We start from the raw sequence: 17326 nt of genomic DNA on the forward strand, positions 1-17326 counted from the left end.
GTTCCTGAAGGAAGAAGAGAGTTTAAATGTATTCAAGTTAAGGCCATTTCCTCCGTCTGCCCTGCGGTGGTGTTTATATTTTGAATGCGCTTTTGTTTTCTGTTGTAGGGGAAAATTTAGTATTCATTAGATCTAGAGCAAAAGTAATTTTACTGTGTGATGTGTTTTCTATTTTGCTATTGGATAGCTTGATGTATCTTTTATCTCAAACTATACTTACTGTACGATTTCTCTGTCTGAAAACATATAATAATGCTCCATTTGCAAAGCAAGCCAGACGTTCCACTGGTCCCCTTAGAAAGAAGACTCCGTGTTAGTCTGTTTATTAATCTGTACTTAGAATATTTCTTCATGATCTTCTCACCTGATTTTAACAGAGAAGTCCTCATGACAAAATGCTCTTTGACTCGTTATTTGGCTTGTGCTAGAATGTATTTGGTTCTGGCTATTGACTAGATTTGGCTCAGTTTCAACCGCCTATGTATATTCACATGTATTTCCATTTTTGGTATTTTGAATTGAGATGACGAACCATTTTCTTTTTGCCTTCTGTAATGTTTCTTACATTTCAAATAAACCTTCATGGTTTGTACTTCGAATCTTGTCTCGTGTAGATTTTCCTGTGTGGATTTTCCTATGTGGATGGATTCTAGTGGTTTTTAATGCAATTTCCTTTTTTGTGCTTTGGGCTCGCATCCCTTGGGACTTGATCCATCTAATTGGCCCTGGTAATGGGTGAACATCGCAGACAAAGGTGGGACTGTGTTACTGCTGCAGATCAGGGAGACTCCTGCTTTCAAGGCATTCCCTGAAGTACCAATGTGATGTTAATGCACGTTTTTCCAAAATGTGCACCCCGCCTCCCCAAATGAAGCCCCCAGTTCCCCAACTGCTCCTATAGAGAGTCAGAAAAGCTTCTATACATGTTTGGTGCAATCTTTTGCAGGTGGCTGCCATATCGCTCGATTATAGCCAAGTTTGTGATTTAATTCTCCAAATCAGTGCATTCTGGGACTTACAGTCCTGTGCTTCCGTGGAACCAGGTAGATTGACACACACTCGATGCTTTGTAAAAGGAAAGCACAGAAGCGGGTACGGACGTTACACCGTTTCCTATGGCTGCTTTGGTTCCCCAGCACCGTGACAGAGCAGGAAATAGCTGCTTTTGTCACCGAGTTGGAACTGGTTTTGAGACGCACTGACGGAGAGCCACAGAGGAAGGGTTGCAACTAAGGAAGCTGGGCATGTGAAACCGAAAGGATGTAACCATGCGATGGCAACGAGCGTGTTTGTGTAGAGCCAGCCTGCCTCGCACATTAATTACTGTTATCTCGCCACAGCCGAGGTGATGATGATGAGGAGAGCTGCGGGATGGGTGTCACCCGAGGCGGGCGAGAGCTCACGTCGCTGACAGACTGCAGAGCGCGCGCGTCTTGTTTACATCTCCCCAGGTAGCCGCACGTGAAGGTGGAACACACGGCTCCTCTCCTGAATCTGCTCAACTTAAAAACTCCTCACAGCGCGTGTATGCACGGTGGCAGGTGAGAAACGTAAACTTAATTCTGTTTTTGGTTGTTTATGAGACGTGACCGAGTTAAGGGCTTCGAGTGATTTTTCCATTTGCATTTATTTTCACAAGGTCAAATAAATTACCTGAGCACGCATGATTTATTCTACCTCCCGGAGAGGTTCCTCCCAGCACCTTTGTAAGCCTCTCCAGAGTGTTTACTTATAACTTTGTGGCATGATATTGCATTTTACCTTGAGAGACTTGTAAATAGACACTCTCTTCACTCAACTGTACAGGGCAAGAACCAACTGGTTATATAGCAATCTCGACAAAGGACAGCCTCTGGGGATGAGGGTGACCCGCGGTGGCTGGTCGGACAGGCGCAGTCACGTGAAACGTAAAGCAGTTTGGGAGAAAATGAATTAACTATTTTACACAAAAAATCATTCCCCGGAGCAATCGCTCGGAGCGTGTCTCTCTTTTTATACTTCTGTTGTGGTCATTTGCAGCAATAACGTGACGTTTAAGTGGTACTTGCTAGCGCACGTCTGTGATATTTTGCCTCTTCTTTAGAAGGAGCTGTGGTTTGTTTTTTGCAGTTTTAATCTAGCGCGAACTCGACCCGAAGGTATTGTAGCGCTTTATGTGAGCACCAGTTACATTGCACAAGGACACATTCATGTTTTTTATTTTTTATTTACGGCACGGGTGACCCCAGAATCACAGGGTGTTGAGCCGACGCCGAGACAGATCCTTGTCAAAAATGTACTATTTTCTTGCTATGGTCGTACCCAATATGCTTCCAGCCCGAGGCGTTTCAGTGGAGACTTCAGCGGGGCGCCATGCAGGGCGCTGACTATAGCTACTTGCTGCTCCTGTGGTCGTGCCTCTCTTGAGCTGTGCATGCGGTGCATGTGCCGGGGGAGCGTGGCGTGGGGGTGGGTTAAAGGGATTGGTAATATTTGAGAAACTCGGGGGAAACAGTATTCGAGGCGTGCCTAGCCCAAGGCTGACTCGTGAACTGGGCATGCGGTGCATGTGCCGGGGGAGCGTGGCGTGGGGGTGGGTTAAAGGGATTGGTAATATTTGAGAAACTCGGGGGAAACAGTATTCGAGGCGTGCCTAGCCCAAGGCTGACTCGTGAACTGGGCAAAGTGTACATTAGTGTCGGCGCACGCTGTAAATATATATTTCTACGCGTGCGCCTCCCTCTGAGGTTAGTAGTAGGTTAATTGATAGGCAGAAGATGTAGCCAATGGCTACACGGATATTCGTTGTATCGGGAGACGTAACCTCTATTCAGGCGCGCAACACCCATTGGACTCACAGGGCATCAGCCCCCCCCCCCCCCCCCCCCCCCGCCCGCCGTCGTGTATGGCAGCCCGGGATGAAACAGCTTCCCGTGCAAACACACAGCTGCACCCGAGCACTTCACAGGTCTTTAAAATACCATTTGTATGTTAATGAGGCCTCGCTGTTGTTTCACCCCTTCTAAGAGCCCCTGCAGCTCCACTCTGCCTATGGCTTAAAAGATTCAGCCCCCCCCGAATTTTTTTCTTAGCCCCCCTCGAAATTTGGCTCTAGTTGCGCCTCTGCCTCTATTCATTCCCCCGCCCTAAAATAAAACGTGATTCTGCTCAAATTGCTGCTCTTCTTATGTCTCAGATTCTGTTTCGGCAACAAGCAGGAGCGCCTAGAAACGGGTTCATTGCCGCTTAAAAGGCGAGGCGTTAGGAATAGCTGGATTTATCCCCCGCGAGGTCTGTGACTTCACATTTCATTTTCAAGGACCATGGATGTCATTTAGGGGTCTCACTGGGTCGCAATTAACACCCCTAGCTGCCCCGTCTTGCTTGGCACTGCCTTTGCAACCCTGGCATCAGAGGTAGCACAATCAGTGCCAGGAACACAGAGTCAGGCTCTAACCTGTTTTTCTGCTAATTTGTATTACATTAATAGTGAATAATAGTCTATTATTAACTATTAGTGTAATAAAAAGTGAAGCAGCTAGATCTGGACCTTCAGATGCATCTTAGATAAGAGCAATAAGATGGTTTTAATGTATGTTGTGTGCGTGCATGTGGGTGAGAGTGAGTTTGGGTGAGAGATCGTGTATATGTGTGAGCATGAATGTTTGTATATGGGATGGTGGATATGTGTGTCAAAATGAGTGAGTAAGTATGAGTGAGTCAGAGTAAGAGTGAGTGAGAGTGCGAATGAGGGATTCAGGTTGAGAGTGAGTGCACAAGAGTAGGTGAAAATGCAAGTCAGCGCTAATGATAGAATGAGTGCGAATAAGTGAATGTAAGTGAGCACGTGATATCTTACAGATCCACTGCTGGACCTGGCATGCTTCTAGGCTTATAGAAGCACCATTGACAAAATGTTGGCACTGGAATACTGGAGGCAGGACTTGCATATGGGATACCCTCGGCAAAATGCCACTGCTGGCACTCTGTAAGTAAATTTTTGCAAGAAGCCCCCATGAAAAAACTGCCAGCACGGCCCCTGGAGGAAATTCTTGGCATATAGTTGGCACCTTTGACAAACTGCTTGCGATGGCGCATTGGAGCAATTTCTTGGCATATGAGAAGACAACTGTGGCACGTTCATGGTGCCATCCATGACAAAATGTGGTCCTTGGCATATTAGACATAACCTTTGATACAAGTGACCTCCATAGTGCAAGAGTAGCAGTATTAGGAAAAGTCTGGCACTGGCATATTGTTTGTAATGTTTGGGCAAAAGGGGCCATCATGGCAAAATGCTGGTTCTAGCAATGGAGGTAATTTTTGACATAAGGGGGCACTCATTGGACATTTTAAAAACATAATTGGGTGAACTCATGGGACTGTCAGATTTCAGTAGCTTGGCACACCATGAAAGGACTTGAATATTTAGTGAGTTTTTTTTTTTTAAAGCCTACGTCTTTTTAGCAAATTTATGTGAAAATTGTGCATTATAATGTACTAGTAAAGCCATTTCTTTCCAAATTTTTCTCAGGAAAGAGAAACCCCCACCGCTTATTCTCCCCTAGAAGAATATATAATATTAATTATGCAATTATGTAACTTCAGCAATGTTAATTATTGTGTTGTCATCAGGATTAAGGTTAAGTGCTATCACTTCTTGAGATGATGCAGGGTCAAAGATCATATGATGTCACTTCCTGTGACATTATGTCAAAGGGTGTATGATGTCACTTCCGCTACCCCAGGCATTTTAGTGAATCAACATCCTTGTCAGTGACCTGGACAAAGAGGGCGTGAAAGAACTGAAATTGGATAATAAATTCAAAGCAGTTCCAAACAGGGCCCACCAAAATATGTTTGGCCCAGGGCCCCCAACCTCCTTAGGATGTCCCTGGAGACATTAACAGGAGTGCAAGTCTTTGGTTTTGGGCAACCTGGGATTAGGAGGCACCAGTGGCAGGGTCCTAAAACACTTTCAGCCAGTACACTTATTTTATTTTTACAAATTAAGTACTGGAATTACAGATACTTAGTTGATGCTATCATGGCGTAATGCTTGCTCTGCTCATAAATACAAAGCAGTTTACCGTGAAGCACCAATAAATAGTCACTTGCTCCTTGCCTTTGAACACATTGCTCCATAGAACTTTTCACTTTGTGAAGAGATTAACTGTTAGTATTTGCCAATACAGCAGTACACATTTCCTCGATTTCAGAAGGATGAAAAACCGAGTGAGACCTGCTGAATTGTTAAAGATTTTCAGGTTGCACACTGGTTTCTGCAATAGTTATATTAATGAATACTGGCTTGAAGCTGGGCCACTGCAGGGTTGAAAGATACTTTGGCTCTCATTTAGAGAACGGCGGGCGGCCTGCCGTCTGCCAGGGTGGCATCAGACTGTCTGCTCTAAATAGGGTGGACTGCCTGATACACTTATACAGACCGCCACCAACTATGTCGGGATGTCGGTGTAGGGTTTCAGCTAGCAGGGGTCCACCATAGGAAACATGATGGTACTCCTGACGCCAAACAGAGCCGGCGGACCATCAGTTTGCCTTACAGGGTACTCCACCATGTTTGTGGCGTAATACCCTGTTTGCCACACTCTTAATCGGGCCAATTGTTGCAATATATTCTCTAGATTGTAAGTGATCTAACTGGCAGTATGACCCAAAGAAAGAAAGTTCAACCACGAAAGCAGTGTCCACCGTATGACTATTTCACTGCATTGATTCGATACCTAGCATACTACATTTCTCAGGGCTAGAATACCGCTAGGGGTTACTTCTGCTCCCTAGTAGGCCACCTGCTGATGAGGGCAAGGTGGCAAAATCTGACCCTCTGATGGGAATACTCACTGGGATAACCGTGTCTGCAGGCAACAGCTACAGGGCCATATAGCACCCGGACAAAGACTGTGAGAAAACAACTTCTGCTTTTCTGTGCTTCCAACTGTCCCATCTTCCCTGCATATGACAATATTCCCTTTCTCTTTATAAGTGATACCTCTGACTAGACAATTCATTTATTATGTGAGAATGCATTTGAGTTCCAAACCTACTGCCACCTGCTGGGGTGCAGAGGGACTGCTATCCTGAGCTACCAATGGAGAATCAGGGGTGCAGGTTGAGAACTCGTCTGTCCCATTGAAGGGTAATGGTATTGGGCCAACGCAGCAGAGATAAAGAAGAGCGCATACTGTGAATACTCTTGCATAACTGTGATATGTTTCCTGGGTCAATATTTCAGAACATGGCCCAGGGTTGACTTTCTAGACCCCCTGGCACTAACAACGTTGTCAATGTGCCAATCCTAGACAGAGAGCCAATTGACACTCATATCTAAATAATCAACACATGCAGCTCAGAGAAGGGGCTATCAAGAATGGGGAAAACATGATAGTTATAATTAACTGCTGTCTGCTCCAGAATCTGGAGGAAAGGCCACACAGCCTCCATTGAACACTCGGGTATAAAGAGTTTATTTTGATGTCGGTGAGACCGTGGGCATATGAGCACGAGATATCGACAAGCACTGTAGCTTACCCAACTAAAATGCAATGGTGGCTAGTCTGAGGTGTATTGGAAGTGTAGAGCAGGTTAGAGGGTTTTTGGGGGTCTTCTGAGGCAGAAAATTCGTATTTTAGAATGTAATAACATTTTTAAAACCCTTAAATCGACCCCAGATTTGAGATATCTGTGTGTTGTACAAGAAGAACTTCAGAAACGTTCAACCCAGGAGTAAATGTAGGCCTTTGTCAGTTGCAATGTACAAGCTCCAGTCCCAGTAAGATATCTAAAGAGTTGGGTGCCTGCCAGTGCTGTGTGTGTACCTGCTGGTCACCGATTCCTGTGTCACTAAGATAACTTGGTATGTTAATACATGCAAGTGTGTGTGTTAAGCTCTTTAAAAATAACATATTTCTTTAAGCAAGAGTATCTGTGCATCTGTAATATGCGCGGAACTCAGTTGAAATGAGGTTTTAAAAAACTATGTGGCCGGGGGAGGGAGGGTGTGGGGGTAGGCGATAGCCTCATTTTGGGAGGGTATCAAGCCACTAGGTCTAAATTTGCATTGTTTTATTCCATTTATTTTCCCTGCCCTGGTGTGTGTGTGTGTGTGTGTGGGGGGGGGGGGGCGTTCTGGGAGGGAGGTAAGAAGTGAGCAGTGCTTGGTATACAGTAACACCTGAAAGATTTGGAGGTACATGTCTGTGTCTCCAACGCTGCTGGATCCAAGGACTCTTGACACAGATACCACCACACCTGACCAGGAACCTCCGACCCGAACAGCTAATAAATACATTTATTAGTGGATTTAGCACCCCAACTGCCCCAGCCTCAATAAGGATGCACCCTGAGCATAAATCCATTGAGCTCGCATTTGTATCCACTTCTTTCCATATAAGCTTTGTTCGGTTACAGGTGTTTCATGTTTTGAGCTGTGGGTTTCCCCTGTGGATGCAGGAAATAGTCTCTAGGAATTTACTTACAAAGTTCGCTTAATTTCCCCCGGGTGCTGTTGTTCATTTGTCTCTTTTCAGCCTGAAGTTCCCCTTCCTGGATTTGGCTTTGAGCCCTCCACTGTGGGCGTATAACATGTAATCCTAGTTAGAGTAATTCCTGTCCAGATACCCTCTGATTGTGGGAAGCCTGTTTCACGTGCTCCTACAGTCAGATTGCTCTGTGGGTTAATGCTCCTGTGGCAGCAACTTAAGCACATTCTCCAGGTCAGGGATCTGTCATATTGACTTCGAATTTCATCCTGCTATGGTTGATTAAAGGATTATCTAATGTGTTGTCTAATAGTAAGTCAGCTACAAACCTTGCAAATCACTCACACACATAATTGGGGGATCTGTGCTACATAGTTACAGCTGTTATTATCAGCACGTTTCCCTAAAATTCCACAATGATTATAAATTAAATGCTTAATGGAAAGGCCAAATTATCGTTTAATGTATATAAATCAAAAGGATTTAAACGATTTAGCAGTGGATTTGTAACACGTATGCCGAAATTGTATATACGTCTAGTTACAGATGTTCCGTGTAATACATAATGGTTATGAAAGAAGTATTCCAAAAATACCTGTTTTTCCACTCAGATAACTCAGAAAGTCACAGTGTGCACTGAACATACTTACCTTAGTTTAGGGAAATAAATTAGAATTTTTCCTCCTATGTTTCCATACATAACAAAGTGCAATGGAAATATGCGACTAAAAGAGACACCTGTATTTTATCGTTGTGCATACGTTTTTTTCTGTTTATGTGACAGCAAGTGACACTTTTACAAGGTCACTGGCCAGCCAAAGAGGGAGATCAATCAGAGATTTGATAATATAGCTCTTGCTACCACACATTTGTGGCTTCAAGGTAATGTAGATAAAAAGCGTTTATATTCGTAAACCATATTGGTAGTCATTGTATAAACCTATGAAATGGCAAGGGCCACATTTAAAAGTGAGTGGCAATGGGAAAGATCCACTTTCAGAGTTAAAGGTAAACTTTCCTCCATCGCAGTAACTGTGATGTTGAGGAAATTCCACCATTCGATTCTCGTCCAATTTTACCACTCCCTCCAATAATCAGATTTTCCATTACCACCCAAAAGTAAACCATGTCCTCATGCATTTGATTGAATGGCGGACCGACTCTGCCAGATTTACTGTCCAAACTAGGTAAAGCCCACCTGTGGCTAAGGCAGTACTTAATTTGAGCCTGTGGTTCCAGGTAGGTCCCACTGGCCCTCTTTTTTGGGAACTGGCACTCATTTTATGCAGGCTTACTTTCCGCACTCTGACATTCCACAGCGCCGGTTGCGCACTTCTGAGCAAACCTTTGATTCTCAAGCACTTAGAACAAAGTACTAGACTGAAGCATTCTGGAGGAACAATGCCATGCTCCAGCACTGAAAGTACAACTGTTCATCATCAATTAAAAGTATTTATTCTCAAAAGCCCAAAGCTATTTTCTCAAAAAGTTAACTTGTCGCTTTCATCCATCGATCTTCTGCTTCCTTTCCAAAATCTGCATTCATAATATGCCTGGGAGATTAAAGTGATCCTGTTCTGTTCTCTAAACATTGGCCCACAGGAGTACCGTTCTCAAACCTAGATGGGTAGAAATCCTATTAGATCAGACCACTCACCATGGATACGGATGCTGCAGGGCCTTCCTTTGGATGACCCAGCGGTGAACCCCTAACACGCTAGGATCACAGTGAGACTGGTGGTGGGAGTGCCACCTCATCTTTTGAGAACTAGAGGGGACATGAACGTGGAAAGTAAGGGAGATATGCAAGAAGGAGACATGAGAGACGGTTGAAAGAAGAGCGATGAATTGGGGAGGAAAAATAGGAGGAAGAGTGAGAGAGGGAATAGGGAAAGGAAGAGGGATGTATGTGGTGTAGTTATAATTGGTGCAATACATAAAGTAGCACTGGGCCACAGGTATGTCAGGGGCATACTTTACCAGCTTCTCCAGCCATAGCTTCCAGCTGACCCCAATTAGGATTGTCTTTTACTATGCAGCTGGGAGAACTGAAAGAGAGAGATGGCAAATGTAGGGAGATGTGAGAGGGTAGGAGAGGAACGAGATAATGGGAAGATGTTATATTCTCATGAAGAGGTATCCCCTTAGAGTTGGTATGGTCTACCTGTGCCCTCCCCCACAGTTTTGGATTCATGGATTCAACCCACTGCAGGCGGCTTGTGAGCAGGGAGTTGTACCACAAAGTGCCTGTGTCTGAGTCTATCTTTCATGCATGTTTACCGACTCATACCCCAATCCGAATGCAACATCAGATAGGTGGAGAAAGGTGAAGAAGAGGAGAGTGAGAGGAGAACATGCAGGAGGAATAAACGAGTGAGGATAGTGGGAAAAGAGTACGGATTAGAGGGAAGGGGACATTAGAAATATATATTTAGGAAGTAATAGGGAGAGAGTGCAGAGTGAGGTTAAGAGTGGGTAGAGTAGAAACAACAAGGCAGATACTTGTGTAACAACAATGCATTTCAAACCACTTCCTTTCAAAGAAACGATTTGCTTATGAAGGGCAAATTCCAATCAAAATGACTCCATCCAACTATATACCATTGCCGTCTGTCCTGACAGGGCTTCTAGGTGGGGTTCCCTTAGTGGAGAAGCTTGCAGGATTTTATAGGGCCTATAACTCACCTACGCATGTAGACGAGAGGAGAACTTTCTACAAACAGGCAGAATTCTTGCTTTCTTTTTGGACACTCCCTCAACCTTCAATTCAAGGGCACAGCTGCATCCATATTAATCCTCGAGGTCTCGCCAGAAGTTCAATGCCGCACCTAAAGTGTTCTCTCTCTCTCTTTCTTGCTCTCTGTGACAGTATCTAGCTCTCCTTCCCGCTTTCTCTATTTAGCTCTATCTCTCGGGGAGTCCAGTAGGTGCTAAATTTGCTGTGGTGACCTGCCTTTTCACACTGGCATATTGGTTGAACCACTGGGATCTTCCTGGAAGATTACAAGCACACATTTTCATTTACACTGCTGTTGGACTCGGCCCTTCTAGCAGGTTCACCCCTGAACTTTTTGCCTTAAGCTCTGACATATTGGTAGTGATTTTTGGTCTCTGCGCACTTTAGCACTGTGGCCCAGTGTAAAGTGCCTGCGCTCTCTGGGTGCATGTGGTGAGATAGGCCTGCCCTCCCATAAGACTGCATGGGGGATCTGAGTGACCGTGTTAAGTCCTGATGTGAGAGGAGTGCAGGGTCGAGTTTGGTATGTGCGAACTCGTGAGAGTGAATGCTGCGCAATGATGTGTGCGGCGTTACTGTGACTAGTATAGAAGTGCCACTTCTAGACGCTGGCATAAATGTGCAGTGACTGTCTGGCTTGTGATTAACTGCTGTGCCTGGCTCCAGGAGTCAGGATGGGTCTGCCCCAGTGGTGAGTGGAGAGGTCTGCATGTTGATGAGGGGGAGTAGTACACCTGGGACCTGAATAGGGCTGGGCTTTCCCCACACAATGCTGGCTCCACCCCCTGTGGTGCGTCTAATGTCCCTGGCCTGTCCTGTGAATAGGGAGAGGGGCTGAGCAAAACAAAGTGCTCAGGAACCAGTTGCATCTGGTTCGCCCCGTCCCTGCACCTTTGGAGACAAAGGATTTGGTGTATAAAAGAGGGGCTGTGACCCCATGAAAATGTTCTGTACTTGGGTGCTGATCCTGCAGGGCGTGCTGCTGGGGGCCCAGGGGAGGGCTGGCCTCCCTGGGCCCTGCCTGCCCCTTTTGCCCTGAGGACGTCTTTGCTGGGAGCTTGGTGCTCCATTTCTTTTTCCCCAAGGAGCTTGGCTCTAGCGCCTGGTGAGCGCTTGATTCTACTCTCTAGGGAGTGCTTTGGTTTCTCCCTGCAGTGCTGGACTGCATGCCACTGCTGAGAGGGGATCCCCCAGCCTAGGGATTCCCCCTCCTCCTTCTGATGCTTTGCGGGTGCTCACCCCGCGTTTCTGCCGAGTCTTTCTGTATTTTGAAAGACGGGTGCCCACCCCGCATGTTGGTGCAGTAGTTTTAGCTGTGGGTGCCCACCCCGCTTGTTTCTTTATTTAGAAGACTGGTGCCCACCACGCCTTCTCTGAGGAGCTTTGCGGGTGCCCACCCCGCGTTACTGAAAAGAAATCACCGCCGCGGCCCTGATCGCCCAAGGAGGAAGTCAGGCAACATGGTGCCTGATGGCGGGCGGGACTTCCGGTTTATCGAGAGAAGCCCCGCGCACGGCGCTGGTGGAGAGAAGGCGGCCCGGAAGACTGTGAGGCCTTGCGGGCTCCCATGAGTTGGGAAAGCCCTGCACATGTTCCAAAAGCCCCGGGTCCCAGGAGGGGGCCCGGGTGAAGGCAGGGAAGTGATGCGGCCGTTCAGCGGGGCTCCCATGTGCCAGGGAGAGTCCCGCCTTTGCCCGTAGGAGTCCCGGGTCCCAGGAGGGGGCCTGGGTGAAAAGGGAGAGGAGTCCGAGTCCTGCCTCCCCCCCCCTCCAAGCCGGTGAGTGATCTGGGTGAGTCCGGGTGGGGAGAGGCAGGGTCAGAGCGGCCCGCATGGCAGCAGGCGGCTCCAACGGGGGCCTGTTTATTTTAAGAGCTCCAGCTGGCTCCAACGGGGGCATAATGCATTTCTGAGCCTGCGTGGCTCCAACGGGGGCCTGTTTATTTTAAGAGCCCCAGCTGGCTCCAACGGGGGCATAATGCATTCCCGAGCCTGCGTGGCTCCAACATGGAGGCCAGTTCTTTGTGGGACATGATTTCGTTTTAGGAGCCAGCCTGCTCCACCGTGAATTGTTTCAAAGGGCCAGAGGGGCCCGTGGTTGCTCCACCCTGTATACAGATGTCCACAGCGCCAGTGCGCTCCCCAGTACTGGGGGGGGACATGTGGTTTTAGAGCCTAGGTGGCTCCAACGTTCTTGACATTATTTTAAGGGCCATTGAGAGCCCAGGCCTCATTTTACTTCCTCAGCTGCGCAGCACTTAGTGCCAGCTGCAGCGTTTAGGCCCTGTTCTTGTCCCCAGCTGCCCAGCAAGTAGTGGGCAGCTGCTACGTTTAGGTTCTGGCGCAACCTGGACCCTAATGTGATTGAGGTGTTATTGTGATGCATATACTAATGCGTTGGGAGTTAGGAAATGTACTGTGTGTAGCATGTTTTGCACACCCTGTGTTTTATACCTCTAGATAGGATTTCTGCCTAGGAGGTTGTTTTACCTGTTTAGGTTGATGTTAGGGAGATTGTACTTCCCTGTGTGATGTACGCCCCTAGTGTAGTTATACTTAGGTGGTTAGGTCTAATGCGTTAGACTAGTGAGAGATTGCATAATGTGTTTATGCCCCGTGATGTATACAGGATAGGTTTTATACCTGATTCTATTGTGATAATGCTGAAGTCATTATTGCGGCAGTAGTTACTGGTTGTGCTCTACCGTTATAATGTGTGTTACAGTTAGTATATGTTCTACATTTACAATTGGTGATTTGTGCTAATTCTGACAGTGGTCCATGTGGCCTTGTCTTGTGTAAATAGTCCCCTGTAAAATTCTGCCTAGTGCCAGTTGGCACAGTGTAAATTATGTGATTATCATCTAATGTGTTTATTATAATACAAAGGCTATTTTTGATATAACCTTGTGTGGAGTTCCTTTTGTATTGTGCCTGGGATGTTGTTGCTGTGTGCGTGCGCAAATACTTTACACATGGCCTCCGGGATAAGCCTGACTGCTCGTGCCAAGCTACCAAGGGGGTGAGCAGGGGTTATCCTTGGCGTGTAACTCCCTTGCCCTGACTAGAGTGGTGGTTTCTGCCTGACTTTGGCGCAAGCCTTAGCCAACCAGAAATCCCATTTCTAACAACTACACTAAGTTACCCTACTCATAAGGTGTAGCGAAGTTCTTTGCAAACCCCACAGTACAATGTGGCTGGTTCTCTTAGTGGAAGTTGCAGGTGAAGTGCTCGTGGAATCCGATGAGTGACGTGGATTTCCATGAAAACTTAGTGGCATCTTTCTTATTTGTATGAAAGTCAGAAATCACCTCCAATCATAGGAGGAAATGTACAAACAGCAAATTTTCAACATTAAGAAAATTGTGACTTGGGACGATGTGTTTGTAGTTCAAAGGCTGGCCTGCGAACCACTATTCCTCGCGATATTCCACACTATTCCAAAGCTCTGGTATTTCGGAATATAAGTTGGAAACATTCTGTCCCATTGGAATGATGTTAATAGATTACACAAAAGATAATGTGCACTAATTACCAATCTAACTACCAATCCACTTTAGGGACAGGTATGGTGTGGTGTGGATGCTCTTTAGGTTCGTCGCACCAGATGTTTCTTGGCCCCAGCAACGTTCAGAAGAGATCAGTGATTGAAGAGTTGGAATTTCTCAGCCATGCCAGCATGGTGGCCAATTTTTGCGTGCAATCATAAGTGAGTGGGCAGGGTCTTGGCTGTATTTGAGTCAGTAAAGGCCAGGTGGGGAGGGGCACATGAAGAAGAGTACTGATGCACGATCGCAGGCACCTGTCTCCAGGACCAGCAGCATCTAATTCAACTACGTGTCCAGTTCATGTTTTGCAAATTTTCAGCTATCAATATCCTTTTTACTACCACTTGCATTCAACCCTAACACAGTTACACGGGTCGTTCCAGACCTTCTCAAAGCATTCAGGAGACGCGGAAGGATGAGTTGCAAAACCACAAAAAGGATTAGATGACAAGCATGTTCAAACAAGGGTGAAACACTGTTTCCAAGTAATGGAAAAGGTGCATCTGATTATGTCGTGTTCCAGTCTAGTGTGCATCCTCCGAGGTCATTTTAGTGTTACAGGAAGTAAGGAAACATTCTTGCAATTTGTACGTGTGCCGAGCTCTGATTGGTTCAGTTTAATGCTTTCTATTTTGAGCAGAATATAGGATTGGGGCCCAAATACTATGGCGCACCAGGATTGTATCCAGGGACAGAGGATCAGGGGGTGCAGACCTGAAATGCAGCACTGCACCCTGCATGCTGCTGACCAACACCAGAATTTGGGGGAAGCAGATCTGGGTAAGGGGTAGTGAGCTGCATTCTTTGCTTCTCCCCCTCCTTTGCAGCACCCATGCCAGAATTCTTCTCCAGCGGCCGATTTGGTAATCCAGTAGTAGCGCAGATCACATTGCTTCTAAAATTCATTTATGTCACATACATTGTGAGTAAAAACAGAGCTGTCCCATGTCCATCAACACAAATAAGGAAAGCAAATCAATCAGTTAATTGAGTGAACTCATATCAATGACATCAGTAGTTATCCAGCTTCTGGATCTATTTTAAGACATCAGACAAGTTGAGCATTGCATTATTGTTTTATGGCAGTCACAAAGCATTTCTTTCCGTTCTGGAATATTGCGTACTGGGAAACCCTTGCTAAACCTTGGAACCGCGAGTCTAAGGTGTGCATGAAGATTGTGGATGCTGAGTCAGCAGAGATAAAGCAGCTACCTGGGTTATCTGAATATGTTTAGTTGTCTGTGGAAGCACTCTGATTTGAAGCAGATTTCTGGGTTCCAATTTGGAGTGCAGATTTGAAATGGGGGTTGTTTGTGGTTGGGCCTACATGGAAGACGTTTGGTGCGGTGTGTGTTTTGGAGGCATTCTAAACATGGTGCGGCAGCGCTGCTGTGCATAAGCATGAGCTATTAGAGAAAAATTATGAGAATCGATTCATACTCACATGTGGATACTTATTCTTTTATTAACAGTTAACTGTATACAGGGGGAAGATCCTGTTTTCCGAAATTTAAAATGTTTGTAAATTAGTCTTATTCAAGCATGAAGTGACTCCATATCTCAGTCCTTTGAACTGAGAAGTTTCCACTGTGTATTTTTTTTTTTTAAAGGATTTAATGGTCAGGAGTTGAACCAACCTATATAAAAGGTCGGTAGTTTGGTGGTTGGTAGAGAGTTTGTGCTGGAGCTAATGAGGTCTAGTGCAATGTGGATGTTGTGACCGGCGTTGCAGGTTGCTTTTAGCCAGATAGCGAACAAGTGGAATGAGATCCATTAACAGCAGGCTGATTCTAGTTTTCTTTTTTGTCTGTGTATAGCTTCACAAGTTCATCAGCATCCCATGGTTAATTACTAGGTGGACTTGATTAATGGCTCAGGAGTCAGTATCAGATGGGTTCTCAAATTTTACAATAATTTGCATTCCATTGGCTTAATGGTAGCAGTTAAGGTTGAAGAAAGAGATGGGCAGCAGTAGTGGACTAAGGTAGATGTCAAAGTGTACTGGGTGATGGTGGATCCTAGAGGAACTCTGTCTGTCTATGGAACACAGGAGATCTCAACAGGAGATCTCAACTGGGATATTGATAGTATGAGGGATCTTTAGAGAGCAAAGTGCCTTATACCTACAGATCAGTCTCCGGAGTAAAGTAGTGAGATGGATGATATCAATGGTGGCATTCGATCGAAGCAATTTTTGTATAATTGGTTTGTATGCAGTTTAAAGACCAGATGACAGAGTGCAGATAGTGAGAGCTCTGCCCAGGTTGGCAGCTTTGCTAGTAATAGGTGTGGCCTTCGTTGTTTGTGTTGACATGGCTCCACAATTGAGCCTGAAGTGCCGCAGACATTTATGAGGTTGTTGGAATGACGCAGAGGGGTGAAGGAGGAGAGACTGTGTCAATGAATCAGTTCACAGGACATTGAGATGTTTGAACTGAGTTGCAAGGACACCTTGGTTTATCACATATGTCTCTTTCTAGATCTTTGATTTTGAGATTAAGTGGTCAGTTATGGAATCACGTAGTTCTTGTGAGTGGTGATTTTTGAAAGTTGAACATTACAGTTTTAAGAATTCAGCAATTATCTTGTGAAATTACTTATCAGGGCAAGTAGCTTCAGAGATACATCGAAAATAGTGAACATTTTTATTTTTACATTCTGACCATGGAGTGGTTTTGCAAATACATTTTGTCAATAAGGTTGCTCATTTCTTTCCTTTGCCTTTCCAAAGATCTTTCATTTGATTCGAGTGATTTTTACTGTGGCGCAATCAAGCCATCTTGATTACCTTAATGGGAGGTGGCAGTGGTCTTTAATGGGATGATGTTGAGGCGGATGTTTTTAGGTTAGAAGAAGTAATCTGAGCAGAGAAGGGAAGATTTTTTTCATCGCCTAGTATTTGAGGAGTATGGGTGTAAACTTCACTGGAGAAAAAGTGTAGTGTATTTAGTAGGAAGTGTATAATTAATGTCAATGTTGTTCCAAACACGGGCCCCTAACACATGCCTTTCCTGGTACCCCCAATACTTAAGGTATCACTGACTTAGTGATAAACGTTGTTGATTCAGAATAAACAGGTACAAAGGACACTCTTTCATTCACATAATACGTGAAAACATGCCTTGACAATAACATTTGTTCCCACTCACTCCATGGAGCAGAGCACAAGAAGGAGAGCAGACCCCCAAACACAGGCCCCGTGAAAATTAAGGCACGTAGCTTGCCCTGATCTGCAGGTTGCACGGCGCTGGCGTCGTGCTGCAGCTGGCCATGGCTGTCCCGGAGGGGCTGAGGGCACCTACAGACCATTGCGCCCCACCCATCCCCCGAACAGCGCACAAGAGAAAGGACATCCCCAAAGGACACAGGCTCCATGGAAATTAAGGCACATGGTCGGCCCTGCCCTGACCTGTGGGGCGCGTGGCGTCGGTGCCATGCTATGACCGTCCCTGACCCTTCCAAGCTAGGGGGAGTGTATTGAGAGCTTGTGAGTGAGGGCCTGGGGGTGCCCAGGGTGGATCACCTTCTCTTACCACTGGAAATGCAGCGGGCTCACAGAATACGG

General features: G+C 45.9%; 1 protein-coding gene across 2 annotated transcripts in view; it reads left to right on the plus strand.

Annotated features, from left to right (window-relative positions):
* The first annotated feature begins 1211 nt into the window (after window positions 1-1211).
* LOC146867615 (prominin-1-A-like) overlaps window positions 1212-17326 on the plus strand; it is a 496515-nt gene continuing 480400 nt past the window's right edge. For both annotated transcript variants that reach the window (XM_085606443.1, XM_085606442.1), the window contains exon 1: window positions 1212-1541. The gene's annotated coding sequence lies outside the window, so the exon portion shown is untranslated. The remainder of the gene's footprint in view (window positions 1542-17326) is intronic.

The sequence above is a fragment of the Triturus cristatus genome, chromosome 1_2 (genome assembly GCF_964204655.1).
Source record: "Triturus cristatus chromosome 1_2, aTriCri1.1, whole genome shotgun sequence".
Lineage (NCBI taxonomy): Eukaryota > Metazoa > Chordata > Amphibia > Caudata > Salamandridae > Triturus > Triturus cristatus.